Below are 13,580 nucleotides of genomic sequence, written 5' to 3' on the forward strand. Positions count from 1 at the left end.
TCCACTACAAGGAAGCTTAATAGTTCACAGAGTCACCGAATCAATGTTTGCAAGTCCATTCCCTTAAGTTGACGGTTTACACAGCTTTAAAGGATTGCATTCATCAGGCAGAAGGCTGCTTCTGGCCTCAGAGCTGCAGACTATGAGGCCAAATTACTCTGGACTGAAGGGGTGGATGCTTGATAACTCAGCGCCTTCTGCACACCTAGAATTTTGCCTGCTTCATCACACCATGTGGTACCATTCCTCATATGCAACCAACTTCGATGCTGCCAACAGCTCTTCATGGACACGTTAGATTATTTTCAAGTTAATGGTGTATTTTTCCATCCGTACTGTCCACTTTATCTCTTTTGGGTGTAAACAAACCAGTGTCTGCTCTTTTACATATTTAATCAAAGCAGTTTTTTCTTCTTTTCTTCTGAGTCTGGTTAAATTAACTGAAATGACCTGCAAGGTCATTGCTTTCTCCAGACTGGATCAGAGAATGTAGGTAGTGCACTACAATCTACTTTAATCCCATTACAGCCATGCCAGTCCTAGGCCTTTGCTGTGATTAGACAGTTAGATACCAATGGCTTTCTAATGGGTTTACGACAAGGCATTAGCTGATGAAAATTCTGCAGTGTTAGCTGCTTGCCTTTTCGTTATAATGAGAAATGAAACACTGTCACAGGAATCTGTTAATTTAATAGCTTTCATAACAATGTTAGGACTGGTAGTGAAAGAAATTAAACATGAATTGCTGCTGAGGTTAACCTGCTCCATGAGTTAGCCTGGTGGTTATTTGGAGATGCATTTTAGTTATTACATAAACGAAGTGGATTGACCAAACTTTAAAATGAATGTATTTGATTTGTATCCCCAAGTAGAATGCAGTGCTTAAGAAATGCAAGTGGCTGAATGTTGCCACAGGACCTGAAGAATTAGCCAATAGTTTAGGAGCCATGGAAATAAACGGGAAGTGTTTTGTTATGACCTCTGAAAATATTAGCTAGAGTTTAACTTAACAGGAGCATGTAGGGATTAGTGGCAGCTTTACATCTATGTACAAGTCACTCCTCTTCTGTGACTACAGCCAAACTGAAGAAAGTAACACCCAGGGTGGTGTGAACTTTCCTCAGCACTTTCATTGGGTTTGAGTGTAAACGCCTCATGTCTTGTCTGAGGCATCAGAGCACTCCGGCAACTACCTAAACAATCAATCAGACAGTTTACAAATTGTTTAATTAACTGTAAAATCTTTCCTACAAAAAGTCTAATTATGATCTTGACGGCTGTGTTGTGTATCAGGGGACTAATAAGCTCCAAGCGGAGAGTGGGTGAAATCCTCCAGATGTGGTAGCTATTCGCTGGCCTGTTATTTTATGAAACCAGTGGGAAGATGTATAACACAGTAGAACCAGTATTCATTTCCACTCTTGTTGGCAGATGGAGAGGAGCCAAGGACTGAATATGCCTCTGAGATTTTATTACCTAATATATCCTCTTGCCTGATCCCTGTCAGGCAACTGTGAGATTCCCTGGATGGCTGATGTGTGTGAGCTTGAATTGCTGTGGTTGTGACCGCAGACATTTTGTGCATAAAGGCTTTCATACTCTAATCCTGTCTCTTGAGTGTTCTTCACAGGCATTCAAAAGAAAAAGGGTGATTGAATGTATATTAACATCTGAACCTAATTAGCTAAGCTAATGAGAAAGGTAAACAAACATGATGTCCATGAATTCACCCCTTCTCTGGATCTACAAAGCTCTGAGATTTGATGAAACATTGAGCTTTTTCCCCATGACTTAAAAGTGATTGGTAACTGTGGGCAGAGACATACTGACCCAAAGTGTTATACCTTTGTGCTATGTTTTGCAGATATAAATGACTTGCTGTTTACCTCTCTGCAAGGGTTTTGCCAGGATCCACTGCATGAAAAAAGGGGCTTCTTGGTGCCACTGGCCAGAAATATCAATTTACAGTTTTTAGGAAATTCTACCAGTCCACATTGGAACTAATGATCTTTTTTCTTTTTTTTTAAACTTTTTGTCTCCAGCATATAAATTCCAGTTGACAACATCCCAACTTTTTGTTTTGATAACATAGAAATGCTATAATGTCAACAATTCAGATACAGTCATATTTAAAAATATGTAATGTGTGTATACATACATTAGTGTATAAACACACTGTCTTAAAACTAATATTAACATATAATCTAAGTGTCAAATGAAATGAAACAGGGTGATACTTTTGAAATGAAATGTTTTGGCATTATCAGAATGAAACAAGAAAGATGAAATGATTCATTTTGACACTTTCCTATGGAAAATTCTTCAAAATTGAAATGTTCCTGTAGAACAACTCGATTTCAACAAAACTGCATTTTTGGAGTTGAACAGTGTTCTGCTGAAATGGTTTTGAGCAGCTGTAGGTGGAGCCTACCTGCGGGTGTCCGCATTTGTAAACTCACCTTTCAGCAAGATGAAGGCTACCAGGCATGTTAAATCCATCATTCACTTCGGAAACTGGCCATGAATTATGCAACTTCATCTGAAGCCAGAGACACACCGCGACAAGACAGGGTCAAACCACAGCGTGAAATATTTTGATATGTGCCCTCCACTGACGAGACTCCCACACAGAACTAGCACAAACATGCCTCCACATAGAATTACAGCGTTGCTGGGAATTTTTCCTCTAGGAGTTATTTGTGCATCAGATGTGCCTGAGCGTATCATCCAAATGGAGAATTTTGGAGTTATGGCATTTCCTAACAGCTTTACTAGAACATTTAACTGGTAAAACAAAACATGAAAGACCACTGTTTCATGATTTATTACCAATGTAATTTCATAATATTGATGAACATTGATGGTGGCTCTTATTGTGGGCACGTGGTTTGTATTACAACACAAAAGGATACTATTTTCAGAATACAAACCCCCTAAAATATGAAAGATTTTGCAGGGCTGCTTTCATGGCCTAACCCTGGCAAAAATCACACTGTTAAGCTACGAATGCAAGCATAAACAGTGTGTCTGCATCGAATACACAAAACCCCGTGAGAGGGTGTTTGGCCAAAACTGCTCATGTTAAAGATGACCAACCATAGCAGCCGGAGAAGCCCCAGCGGTGATGTGGTTTGGCACTGCCATCCATCGCCCTGTGGCACCAGGGCTGCTGCCGGGGTGGGACATGCACCCAGCTGGCAGAGGGGCAATGCAGGGTGCAATGCTGGGGTCCTGGGTATGGCCCCTTGCAGGTCTGCAAATCGGGGAACCCACACCGCCCGATAAGGAGGGGTGCTTGTGGCGCAGGCTGCCTGTCAGAGGATACGTGTGGCGTTTGCACATGTGCGTGTGCATGGGTGCGTGTGTGTGTGACCAGTACCGCCTGGGATTAGCTAAAGAAGGGCGTTTAGAAATGCCTAAGTGTTTATTAATGGTTTGTAGCTGTCTAGCATTGTGGTTTATCTGCTGTATTACATTGATCCTGAATGTACAGTTTACTGATTGCCTGTTAAGTACATGTTATTAATAATTCAAAAAACTGCTTTGGTTTAAATTATGTGAGCAATTTTTCCCCGTGACAGATATAAACTGGATAGTTTAAATCTAGGCAGCGGCTTTGAGACACAATTTAAAATTTCCTGTAGTTTCATTCATCCTTAAAACCACCAATCATTGATGCAGCTCCTCTGTTTAACTATATTACTGTGTGGCTGTATTGCTGAACAACTTATTCCTTGACCAGAGTCCAAGAGTTATATTCTGGAGCTTACATGTAATGTTTCCCTACCCATTTAAATCATAAAATGAGGTTTAAAGCCACATTTTATTTATCATGGATTCTGACAGAAATAAACTCTTCCTTTTGCTTAAACAGTAAAGTTTAATATATACACTGTTATTTTTCCTGACTTTTATGTTTTTTATTTTTATTGCATATATTTATTAATTCTCTGCATTCACTACCCAAGCTTCCTGTGCATGCACCATTTAAAAAAAGAAAGACAAAAGCGACTTTATTTTTTTAGTCAAGTTGTAAGTCTCGATATCAAGTTTCTTTTTGTTATTTTTGCATCTTGACAGGGATTATCCAAATTCTTCTAGTAAGATTTAATATTTGTACACTATGGGTAGCATAGCAAGACATGAAGTTCACATGGAGGGTATAAAACTCAAAGAGTCATTTAATTCTTTTTACTTTAATTTCTTGTTTTGAAGATGAAAAAGCCCCAACTGAAGACAAGACAACATCAGTTTATTATTTATGGCATTTCATGGTCAAATAAATGCCCTCTAGCTTTCCACACTATTCACCAACAACTGTCAACACTGAAAATAATGTAACAATCAGGGTGAATCAAATCCTATGAATAAATAATGAAATCTATTTTCATTTTAAATTCAGTGTCACTATAAAACAGAAACAACAACAACAAAACCCAGCAGCAATTTCTCTAAAGAGTAATAATAAAAATATTTAGATTCAGGAGGGGAAAAAACATGTCATGGGCATTGTCAGCTCAACAGGACTTCTAATAGATGGGAATTTAGATTATTTGTACACTAACAAAGCAATGAGTGATTATAGAACTTGTTTTCACAAGAACTGTGTTTTCACAAGAGATACATAAGTAAAATGCAGGATAGACTGAGTCAGCAATGGCACTTATTCTGCTATTCTGTTTATAACAGTGCGAATCTTTATAATGGTGTGGAAATAAGGAACTACACTGTGTTGATACCGTAAATTGAAAAGGTATCCATGAAGGCTGCAGATGGACGTGTAAGTACTTTTTCCATGGACAACCATGGAAATAGGGAGCTGTGGGTAGAAAAGACAGACTGGGGGAAAAAGAAATGGACTGGAGATACTGCTTTTTTTCATTTGTCTTGGAGAACAATATGGTATAACTTTTAGTGCAATATATGTAGGTAGAATGAAATTCCTGTAGGTTTATAATAACATGTATTTCTGCCAATAGACAGTAAACAATTGCTAGATGATTCAACTAGAGAAACAGTGTTATCAAGGCTGTTTAAGCCCTTCTTGTCAATTAACTTTAGTAGTATTGTGCTTACTTTTCTAAAGTCCTTCAAAATGTTTCCACTGATTTTGAGATTCTATGGCACAGGCCTATCACCCTATCACCCAGTAAAGTAAAAAAACCTTTATTTGGAAAACCATGGAAATGCATATGAGATACAGGCTTCAGGTATGTCTATAGCTGTTTGACACCTGTTAATATTCATTTAAATATTGTTTTTCTAAAGTGACAGAGAAAAAAAGAATGAAACCCTTCTGAGGTTTTTTGCACAGATAGACAGTAAGTACTTAGAAAAATATAATAAGGACAGCTATGGATGGTTCAGACAGCTTTTCAGTTCCAAATAGGAAAAAAAAACCCAAAATCCCTCAATACTTAATAAGGAAGCAACATGAAAGAAAAAGCTTTTTGAAGCTTTTTGAAATTGATCATTTCAATAGTTTTAACTTTTCAAAATTTCTATTTTTATGGGTTTATATTTAAAAAAAATATAATCAGATTTTGAAATGATGCATATTTCTGAGCTGGAACTAGTTCATATGAATGTTTCGAATCAGAATATATCTGAGAATTTGAAAGCTCTCTTCCAGTGAATTCTTTAAAATAAGAGTTTTATGAAAGCCATCTCTTTTGATGGAAAACTCATGATTTTGCTGAATTGGAATTACCTTTCTGGCAATGCAGAATTTATTTACAGCAGTCACGATTTTGTTGTTCTGAATATACATGCACTGCAAGTGTATGGATCAACTGTCCTTCATATTACATGCTAGTTATCGAGGTCTTTTGGGATAAGGTCTTAAGATCTGAGTCCTGAGGATAACTTTTTGAGTTAGCAGCAGGACAAACTGTATGTGAGTGAAGGTATAGAACTGGAGTCTTTGTGTAGGGAGATGTAACGTTCAAATTAGAACAAAAGCCCATGCCATTATTTGGTGAGGAATCAATTTGGATGCATAGTAAGAAGGTGAAAGAGGAAGAAATAAGGAGTATGGGGACTTGGTATGAGCAAGTACAAGACAGATTTTGATAAATTATGATAAATATTTTTTTCCTTTATTTTTTTTCCTTTTCTTGCAGAGTTAAATATTGACAAATGTGCATTAAACCCCAAAAGTGTAATGCTGTTTCTCCTAATGATATTGGGATTAGATATTAAATACTAGAAGACTTAGTTTAAAATTGTGTTAGTGCAGATAAGTAGCTTTAAAGAAAATTTGCAAAGATAGAAAAACAAGCCTTTGATGAGGTGCCACTGGGGAGACCCATATTCCATGGAGAAGAAAGGGTTAGATTCTGAACACCATAGGAACAGCTCCAGCTGCTAGCAACAATGGTTAAAAGAAAACACAGTCCCAGCTAGTTATCCTTTCATTTAGCATACAACAGTGAGAAAAGCAAATCAATCCCTTAGTACATCATTCACTGTGAAATGCTATCAAATTTCTTAATGAAATCTTTGCATAACTGTGTTACTAGAAAGCTTGGATCCTTAAAAGAGAAGTATATTAAAAAAAAAAAAAAGTGTTTTGATGTAAGGCTAAAAGTCAATGATATCTTGTAATGACATCAGGTATGAAGGTACGGGAAGCATTATGTAATATAACTTTGGGAACTGCTAAAACCTCAGAGAATTGGTGAAATGCTTATAAGTTAAAGAAGAAACTGACATCAATTAATGGGATAATACTGGAAAACTATTTCATTTTGTTTTGATATTGGCAACATTGCACCATGAAGAAATGGAGAAATGACCTCTAAAATATATACTAAAGATGAGAAGTGAACCTTCTGAAAAGAAGATAAATGAATTTATGGTTCTCTGATGCAGCAGCTTTGAACCACTGTATGTAGACATTGACAGTTAAATTTTGTGTCATTTGAAGAAAGTTAATGAAATTACATTGCATGATTCCCAGGTACCCCTAAATATTCTTACAGTAAATTGCATGTTTCTAGTAAGTAATTGAAAGGGGTTATTTACAGGTTGAATGTAGCTGATAAGTTCCTAATGTCTGCTATAGTAGTCCTTAAAATGTTATCCAGCTATTGTACTGAAAACTAAAGACATACATGAAGGAAGCTGATGACACAGCCCAAGAAAATTCCAGGCTTAGCAGTTCCGTGAAAGACAGGGGAACTCAACTGAAAATGCAGCAAGCATACATACCCTCATCCATGCAGCCAGCTAGAGCAGTAATCAAACTATTCTTGCAAAATCCACTTAAATAGGTTCCTCGTAACCCTTGAATATGAGTTTGTAACGTAAGGCTGAAAGCAGCACCAGAAATCCTGTAGCAATGTAGTCAATGCACAGAGTGTACCTAATTGACTAGCTCCTTGTGGAACACCTTTTTGCCTGGTTTAGTAAAGGTGCTTGCAGTGTGCAGTAAGTAATACCAGACTTCTGGTCACATGAGCTCCTTAAAAAAACGTCTCATGGTAGGCAGATGTTAAAGTTCAGAAAAACAACCCTACAAACCTTTCATATAAATATTGTCTGCAAAAGGCTAGATGCAAGGAACAATGATTAATCACAAAACTTACATCTTCACGACACTTGTTTCATTGAACGGTAGCTCTCTTTGAACAAACGTTAATGAAATAACACTGTATGATTCTCATGACCTTTTCTTAACCTTTCAAAGCCTCGGTTACCAACTCTCTTAAATGGTACTAGCATTGGGTAGAGATGTTAAATATTGTTGGCCAGATGTTTAACTGCTACTTTTTCTTTTCTGTATGCTAGTCCTGAAATGGAAGGTGCTTTGTCGCATGCTCTTTTTTGTTTTGTTTTGATGTGTTTTGTTATATGAGGATCCTGGATAATGCTTTAAAACCATAGGATATGCCAGAGATGTTCCAAAGGCAGAAAGGGACAGCTCTAAGGCACTGTGAAAAAAAAAAAAATCATCTTAGGTTTATGATATGGGAAGAAAGTTTTCATTTTGTGGTTATTCTATACTTTGAAATGGCTATGGATAAGTACTTTCACTGTTATGTACTTTAATTCCCCAGTTATAAAAGGAAATATGCAAGTATTTTCTAAAGTCATATTTTGCTTTGATTGTTTGGTTGTTTAAATTAAGTAGAGTTAACCCATGACAAGCCATGTAACATTATTTTTTGTATCTTTTGAAAATAAATAGAAACTGAATTTGTTTTGTATTTTGTTACCAAAACAGTGAATACTAGTAGGCAAATAACCCTAATCTATCCCTTTTCTGCTTAATGAGCAGGAAAAGTTTCAGGGACTTTAGATATTGTATATTCCTCAAGATGTTGGTACCATAGGAGAGAACTTCTACTGATGCATTTCTCCCAGAAAATTTTTACTCATGGGGGGCCAAATGTGGATGGGAGGAATGTATCAGTGATGGGAATAGTCACAGCACTTTTGCCCAAATCACAGTGAGAGCAGGACAAGGGAGAACAGAAGCAACCAGGAAAAAAAAAAACCAGAAGACAGTAAATACAAAAGATGTAAATTAATTTTAAAAGAACACAGTCGATTTTGTACATTTGTCTTTAAAAAGCTGTGTTAGAAAGCAATAGATAATAATGATAAAAGAAAAGGGTGATTTGTTGAGCAGAAGGGTTTAGCAGGGTTAACTTGCACCTGGAAAACTGTTCTAACTTTGTTGTATGAGATTTATTCTGGTCATTGGCAGGGCTCATTACAATCATTGAAGTTCCTATAGACTTAAACTGTTCTCATTATTAAATTCTCATTATTAAATCAATCCTGACCTGGGTTTTAATGAACTTAAAAAACAGGCAGGATATTTATTGCAAAACTATTAAATGTTGAACATGTCAGACTTGTTGTCTACATACATATGAAATCTTCAAGCGTGATTCAGACAATGAGGCTCTGATTACTTAGCAGCTGCATTTGAACAATATTCTGTTCTTCTGTATTATAGCCCGATACCCTATTTTTAATAAACAATGCTGATTAGAATAAAAATAAAATACAAGGTCCAGATTCTGCTTCCTTTTGAATCATGGCATATTGTTGATCACGGCAGAGTAGCTATGGTTTTACACCACTATAAAGGAGATGAGAGCTGTCTTACAAATCTGCAGCATCTGCTCCTAAGACTCTGTGCACCCAGAGGGCCTTTGTTAATATTGCTCACTGTCATTTTGCCAAATTTGTAAACACTGAATGTTTATGGAGCTGTTTACTTTCCCTCCTTCCTCTCTTCATGTCTTCCTCCTTTTTCCTCCCTTTCCTTCCCTTCCCTTCCCTTCCCTTCCCTTCCCTTCCCTTCCCTTCCCTTCCCTTCCCTTCCCTTCCCTTCCCTTCCCTTCCCTTCCCTTCCCTTCCCTTCCCTTCCCTTCCCTTCCCTTCCCTTCCCTTCCCTAATACAGTTTTTCCTTGTTCCACACCTTCAGATAATACAGGTAACAAATTCCTGAGTTATTAACATATCACACATTAAAACAATCATGGCATGATCATTTAAAATTATCTTCTCTCTGCAGCATTATGTACTTGTGACTGCAGAGGTTCTTTTCAAACTTGTAGTAGTTTGTATTTAATCTCTACAGTAGTCCATTATAGTTAGTTTCCAGACATGTATAAATAATTTTTAAAAAGCATTTAAACTTTACTTAGATTTTTCTAATATTATCATGCTACAGTAAAATCCACCATATTTAGTAAGTGTTAAGGTCATGATATCAAACATAGTTGGTGCAGTGTTCCTGATTAAATATCTTGAGAAACAAAATATAGCCTTAGAAGTATGTCTCTTCCTGTACTAACACCACTGCTAGTTTCAGCATTGTGGATTGCTTACAAAAAATTAAGATCATGTACAATTATTGTGGAATGTCACATATTAAAGCCCTGGATTACACTTATATATTGTATGATTGATGACCCTGTGCCTTCAAGTGCCCTAATACCAGAGACAGTTCACGAAGATGGACAGCTACCGACTTTTTTCCACTGAGAGAGATATTTTCAGAGAGAAGCTGGGTGGCTGAATGAGATGCATCTCTCCATGTTGCTAATGTTAGGAAAGATCTTCTTCCATGGATGAATCCATAGCAGATGGCTAGTACCAGAGAAAGTGACTAATGTTAAAGTTAGTTCTTCCTGCTGGTTCTTATGGTAATATTTGCAATATAGTACCACTTTTTCTTCAGTTTTCTCTCCTTTTCAACAGGCATTCTTCATCTTCTTAAGTGTTTATGCTAATCATCTCATAATGTACAATCACTCCAGTCTAGCAATTATCAAACTACAAAATGTTGCTTTACAGCAAACTGTACACAGATAATGTAGAAACGATTAATATCTCTAGCATTGTTCATTTGTTGCTATGGAAATACTGTTCCTCTATAGAGCTATTAGTAAACACTATATTAGTGATGCAGCCAATGACAGAGAAAACCTTGGCAAGCACTGCGGTAAAATTAAGATGTATATTGTTAGAGATCTACAGTTTCAGCGTAAATACATAGAAATATATTTCTTCCCCACGCCTTTGTATGTTAAAAATATTGATTTCAAGTGCAGCCTATATGGACAGAAACTTTACAGGTCAATCATTGGAATACCATATACAAGTACATTTTAAATCAAAAGAGACATCAGCCAAAAAATAACCAACTTTTGCATTATTGTTATCCATGTAAGTAGAAGTGTACATGCCCTTTTGTTTTGTTTTATTTTTTCCCAGAGTTAATGTTCTTCTGCTTTCCTGCTATATAGAACAGCCCTTCTGTATTTACCATTAGGTTTTCTTTTCCTTGTATATAACCACATGATTAGGCGGGAAAGAGAAATCTGGAACATTTTAAATAGGTCCTCTAATGTTCCACTGTGAGTACATTTTTAACTGTTCTGATGTCTGAATTATCCATGCTTAATGTGCTGAATAGCCAAAATATTTTTTCCTCTCTAGAAACTGTCAGTGTCAGTGAAGCTACGTGAATATTTTCAGTGTGAAATATAACTTCTTGTCTTCATTTTCAAAGTCTTTTATGACCTAGTACTACCTTATTTACTCATCTCTCATATAAATTTTGGGAGACCAGTGTTTAGCCCGTTCTGCCAGCTTCAGTCCAGAAGAGTTATCAAATACATATCTATACACACTTTCCCTGAATGTCACCATCATAAACATCAGCAAAGCTACTTCATTGTTCTCCTTCAATTCTCCTGCAGGGCACTTTTGAAGAGATGCCCCAACAAAATTCAGCATATATTGTGGTATTGGCAGGGTATTGGCATTGTGGTATTGTTTTTCTCTGCATCACATTGTCTCTTGTTCATGTTTCAAATTTACCTGCAAAGCACCTGAAGCAACCTGGCTGAGAGTAAATGGGGATTAGCATGGGCTACTTTATCCACATAACCGTATTAGCTCCACAAATACTTACTGATTATAAGCTCTTCGTGACAGTTTTTTCTGGTTTCTTTTGTGTTCTGTGGCTTAGAGAAGCCATGGTCTGTGACTATGGCTCTATAAACAGCGTCAATAGCAATACTGTTAATATGTAATGATAAATCGATATACATTTTAGAGAGGGAAAGGAAAGTTCTACTGTCTTCTGTAATTACAAACATACTATGATTCCAAATAATGTGATTGCTACTTCTTATCAATCCTTTACTTCATTAGTAACTAGAATAGAGGATAAATTATTTGCAGATATAACTTTATTGAATTGTGGTGTTATGCATGTGACTCTCCTGGACTCTGGTCATGGGGAAAATAAATACAGGTTTTGTAGGCTTTGGAAGCAAGATCTGTATTCTATGCTGTGGATGAGACATCTTTGCAAATCACATTAATTTATTTCCTGTATTTCCAAAATTTAACTTAACAGATTGAGGATAGCACATGAATGGAATTCAATGATCCTTCATGCAAACACCCATAGTAGATATGCTGAAAAAGAAAACCTGAAATGTTTGTCATGCAAACTTCATGAAGTTCAACAAGGCCAAGTGCAATGTCTTGCCCCTGGGTCAGTACGCTCACCAGTATCAATACTGGCTGAGGGATGAGGGGATTGAGAGCAGCCCTGCAGAGAAGGACTTGGGGATACTGGTGGACGAAAAACTGGACATGAGCCGACAATGTGCGCTGGCAGCCCAGAAGGCCAGCCGTATCCTGGGCTGCATCAAAAGAAGCGTGGCCAGCAGGTCGAGGGAGGTGGTTCTGCCCCTCTGCTCTGCTCTGCTCTGCTCTGCTCTGCTCTGCTCTGCTCTGCTCTGCTCTGGTGAGAGCCCACCTGCAGTGCTGCGTCCAGCTCTGGAGTCCTCAGCACAAAAAGGACATGGAGCTGCTGGAGCGGGTCCAGAGGAGGGCCACAAAAATGGTCAGAGGGATGGAACACCTCTCCTATAAAGTAAGGCTGAGAAAGTGGGGGTTGTTCAGCCTGGAGAAGAGAAGGCTCTGAGGGGAACTTACTGAGGCCTTTCAATATATAAAGGAAGTTTTTAAGAAAGATTAAGAGAGATTTTTTACCAAGGCCTGTAGTGACAGGACAAAGGACGATGGTTTTAAACTGAAAGAGGGTAAATTTAGATTGGACAAAAGGAAGAAATTCTTCACTACGAGGGTGGTGAGGCACTGGAGCAGGTTGCCCAGAGAAGTTGTAGATGCTGTGTCACTGGAAGTGTTCAAGGTCAGGTTGGATGGGGCTCTGAGCAACCTGATCTAGTGAGAGGTCTATCCCTGCCTGTGGCGGAGAGGTTAGAACTAGGTGATCTTTAAAAGTCCCTTCCAACTCAAACCGTTCTGTTGTTCTATGATTCTATAATTTTGGGGGGTGGTTGAATGAGTAGGTGGGTGGTGTTGTATAAAATTTGTGTTTGTATGAATGAACCACTGCAACACAGAACTCTAATAGATATTCAAAATTATGTTTATATGTATGATTCCAGGCACATGCTTTTAAGTGTGGGATAATATAAAATGCTCACTGCTACACTGACCTGGAGGAGCTCCATAAAATCACTTAATGGTCTACATCACAGCTTCAAATGATTCAGTTCATTACAATTAATGAAGGGTGGTAGATCTGGAAAAGATTTCATATTGGATATGGTCATAGTCATTTGTTCTGTTCACTAAATCATTATGTTATCTCACTGGCACGAATCTTTCAATTTTAACATATTAATTTAAAGCCTCCTCTTTTAGAGTTTGCTTTGATAACCTTTGTTGGATACAATATCCAAAATAGTTCACTCTGAGGAATAATCTATAATTTAAAAAGGCATAAAAATACTCTGTTCCAGTTGCCAAATTACACAATTTAAAAATGTTACATAATGCATAAACAGCTTTGATGAATCCATTTAGTCATTCCTATTGTATAATGATGTTGACATTTCATTAATTTCAAGATTGCTATAGATCTCAGGGACAGAAGTCAACTAACTTTTAAAGATTTTACTTAGTAAAATACAAGAAAACAGAAAGAAGTCTTCCTAGCCCTAGTGTTATAAAGAAATATCTTCATGCAAGGTGCTTTTCTGTAACAGACATTAATGCAAGACAAACTATC

This window comes from Mycteria americana, chromosome 2 (assembly GCF_035582795.1).
Source record: "Mycteria americana isolate JAX WOST 10 ecotype Jacksonville Zoo and Gardens chromosome 2, USCA_MyAme_1.0, whole genome shotgun sequence".
NCBI classification, from domain to species: Eukaryota; Metazoa; Chordata; class Aves; order Ciconiiformes; family Ciconiidae; genus Mycteria; species Mycteria americana.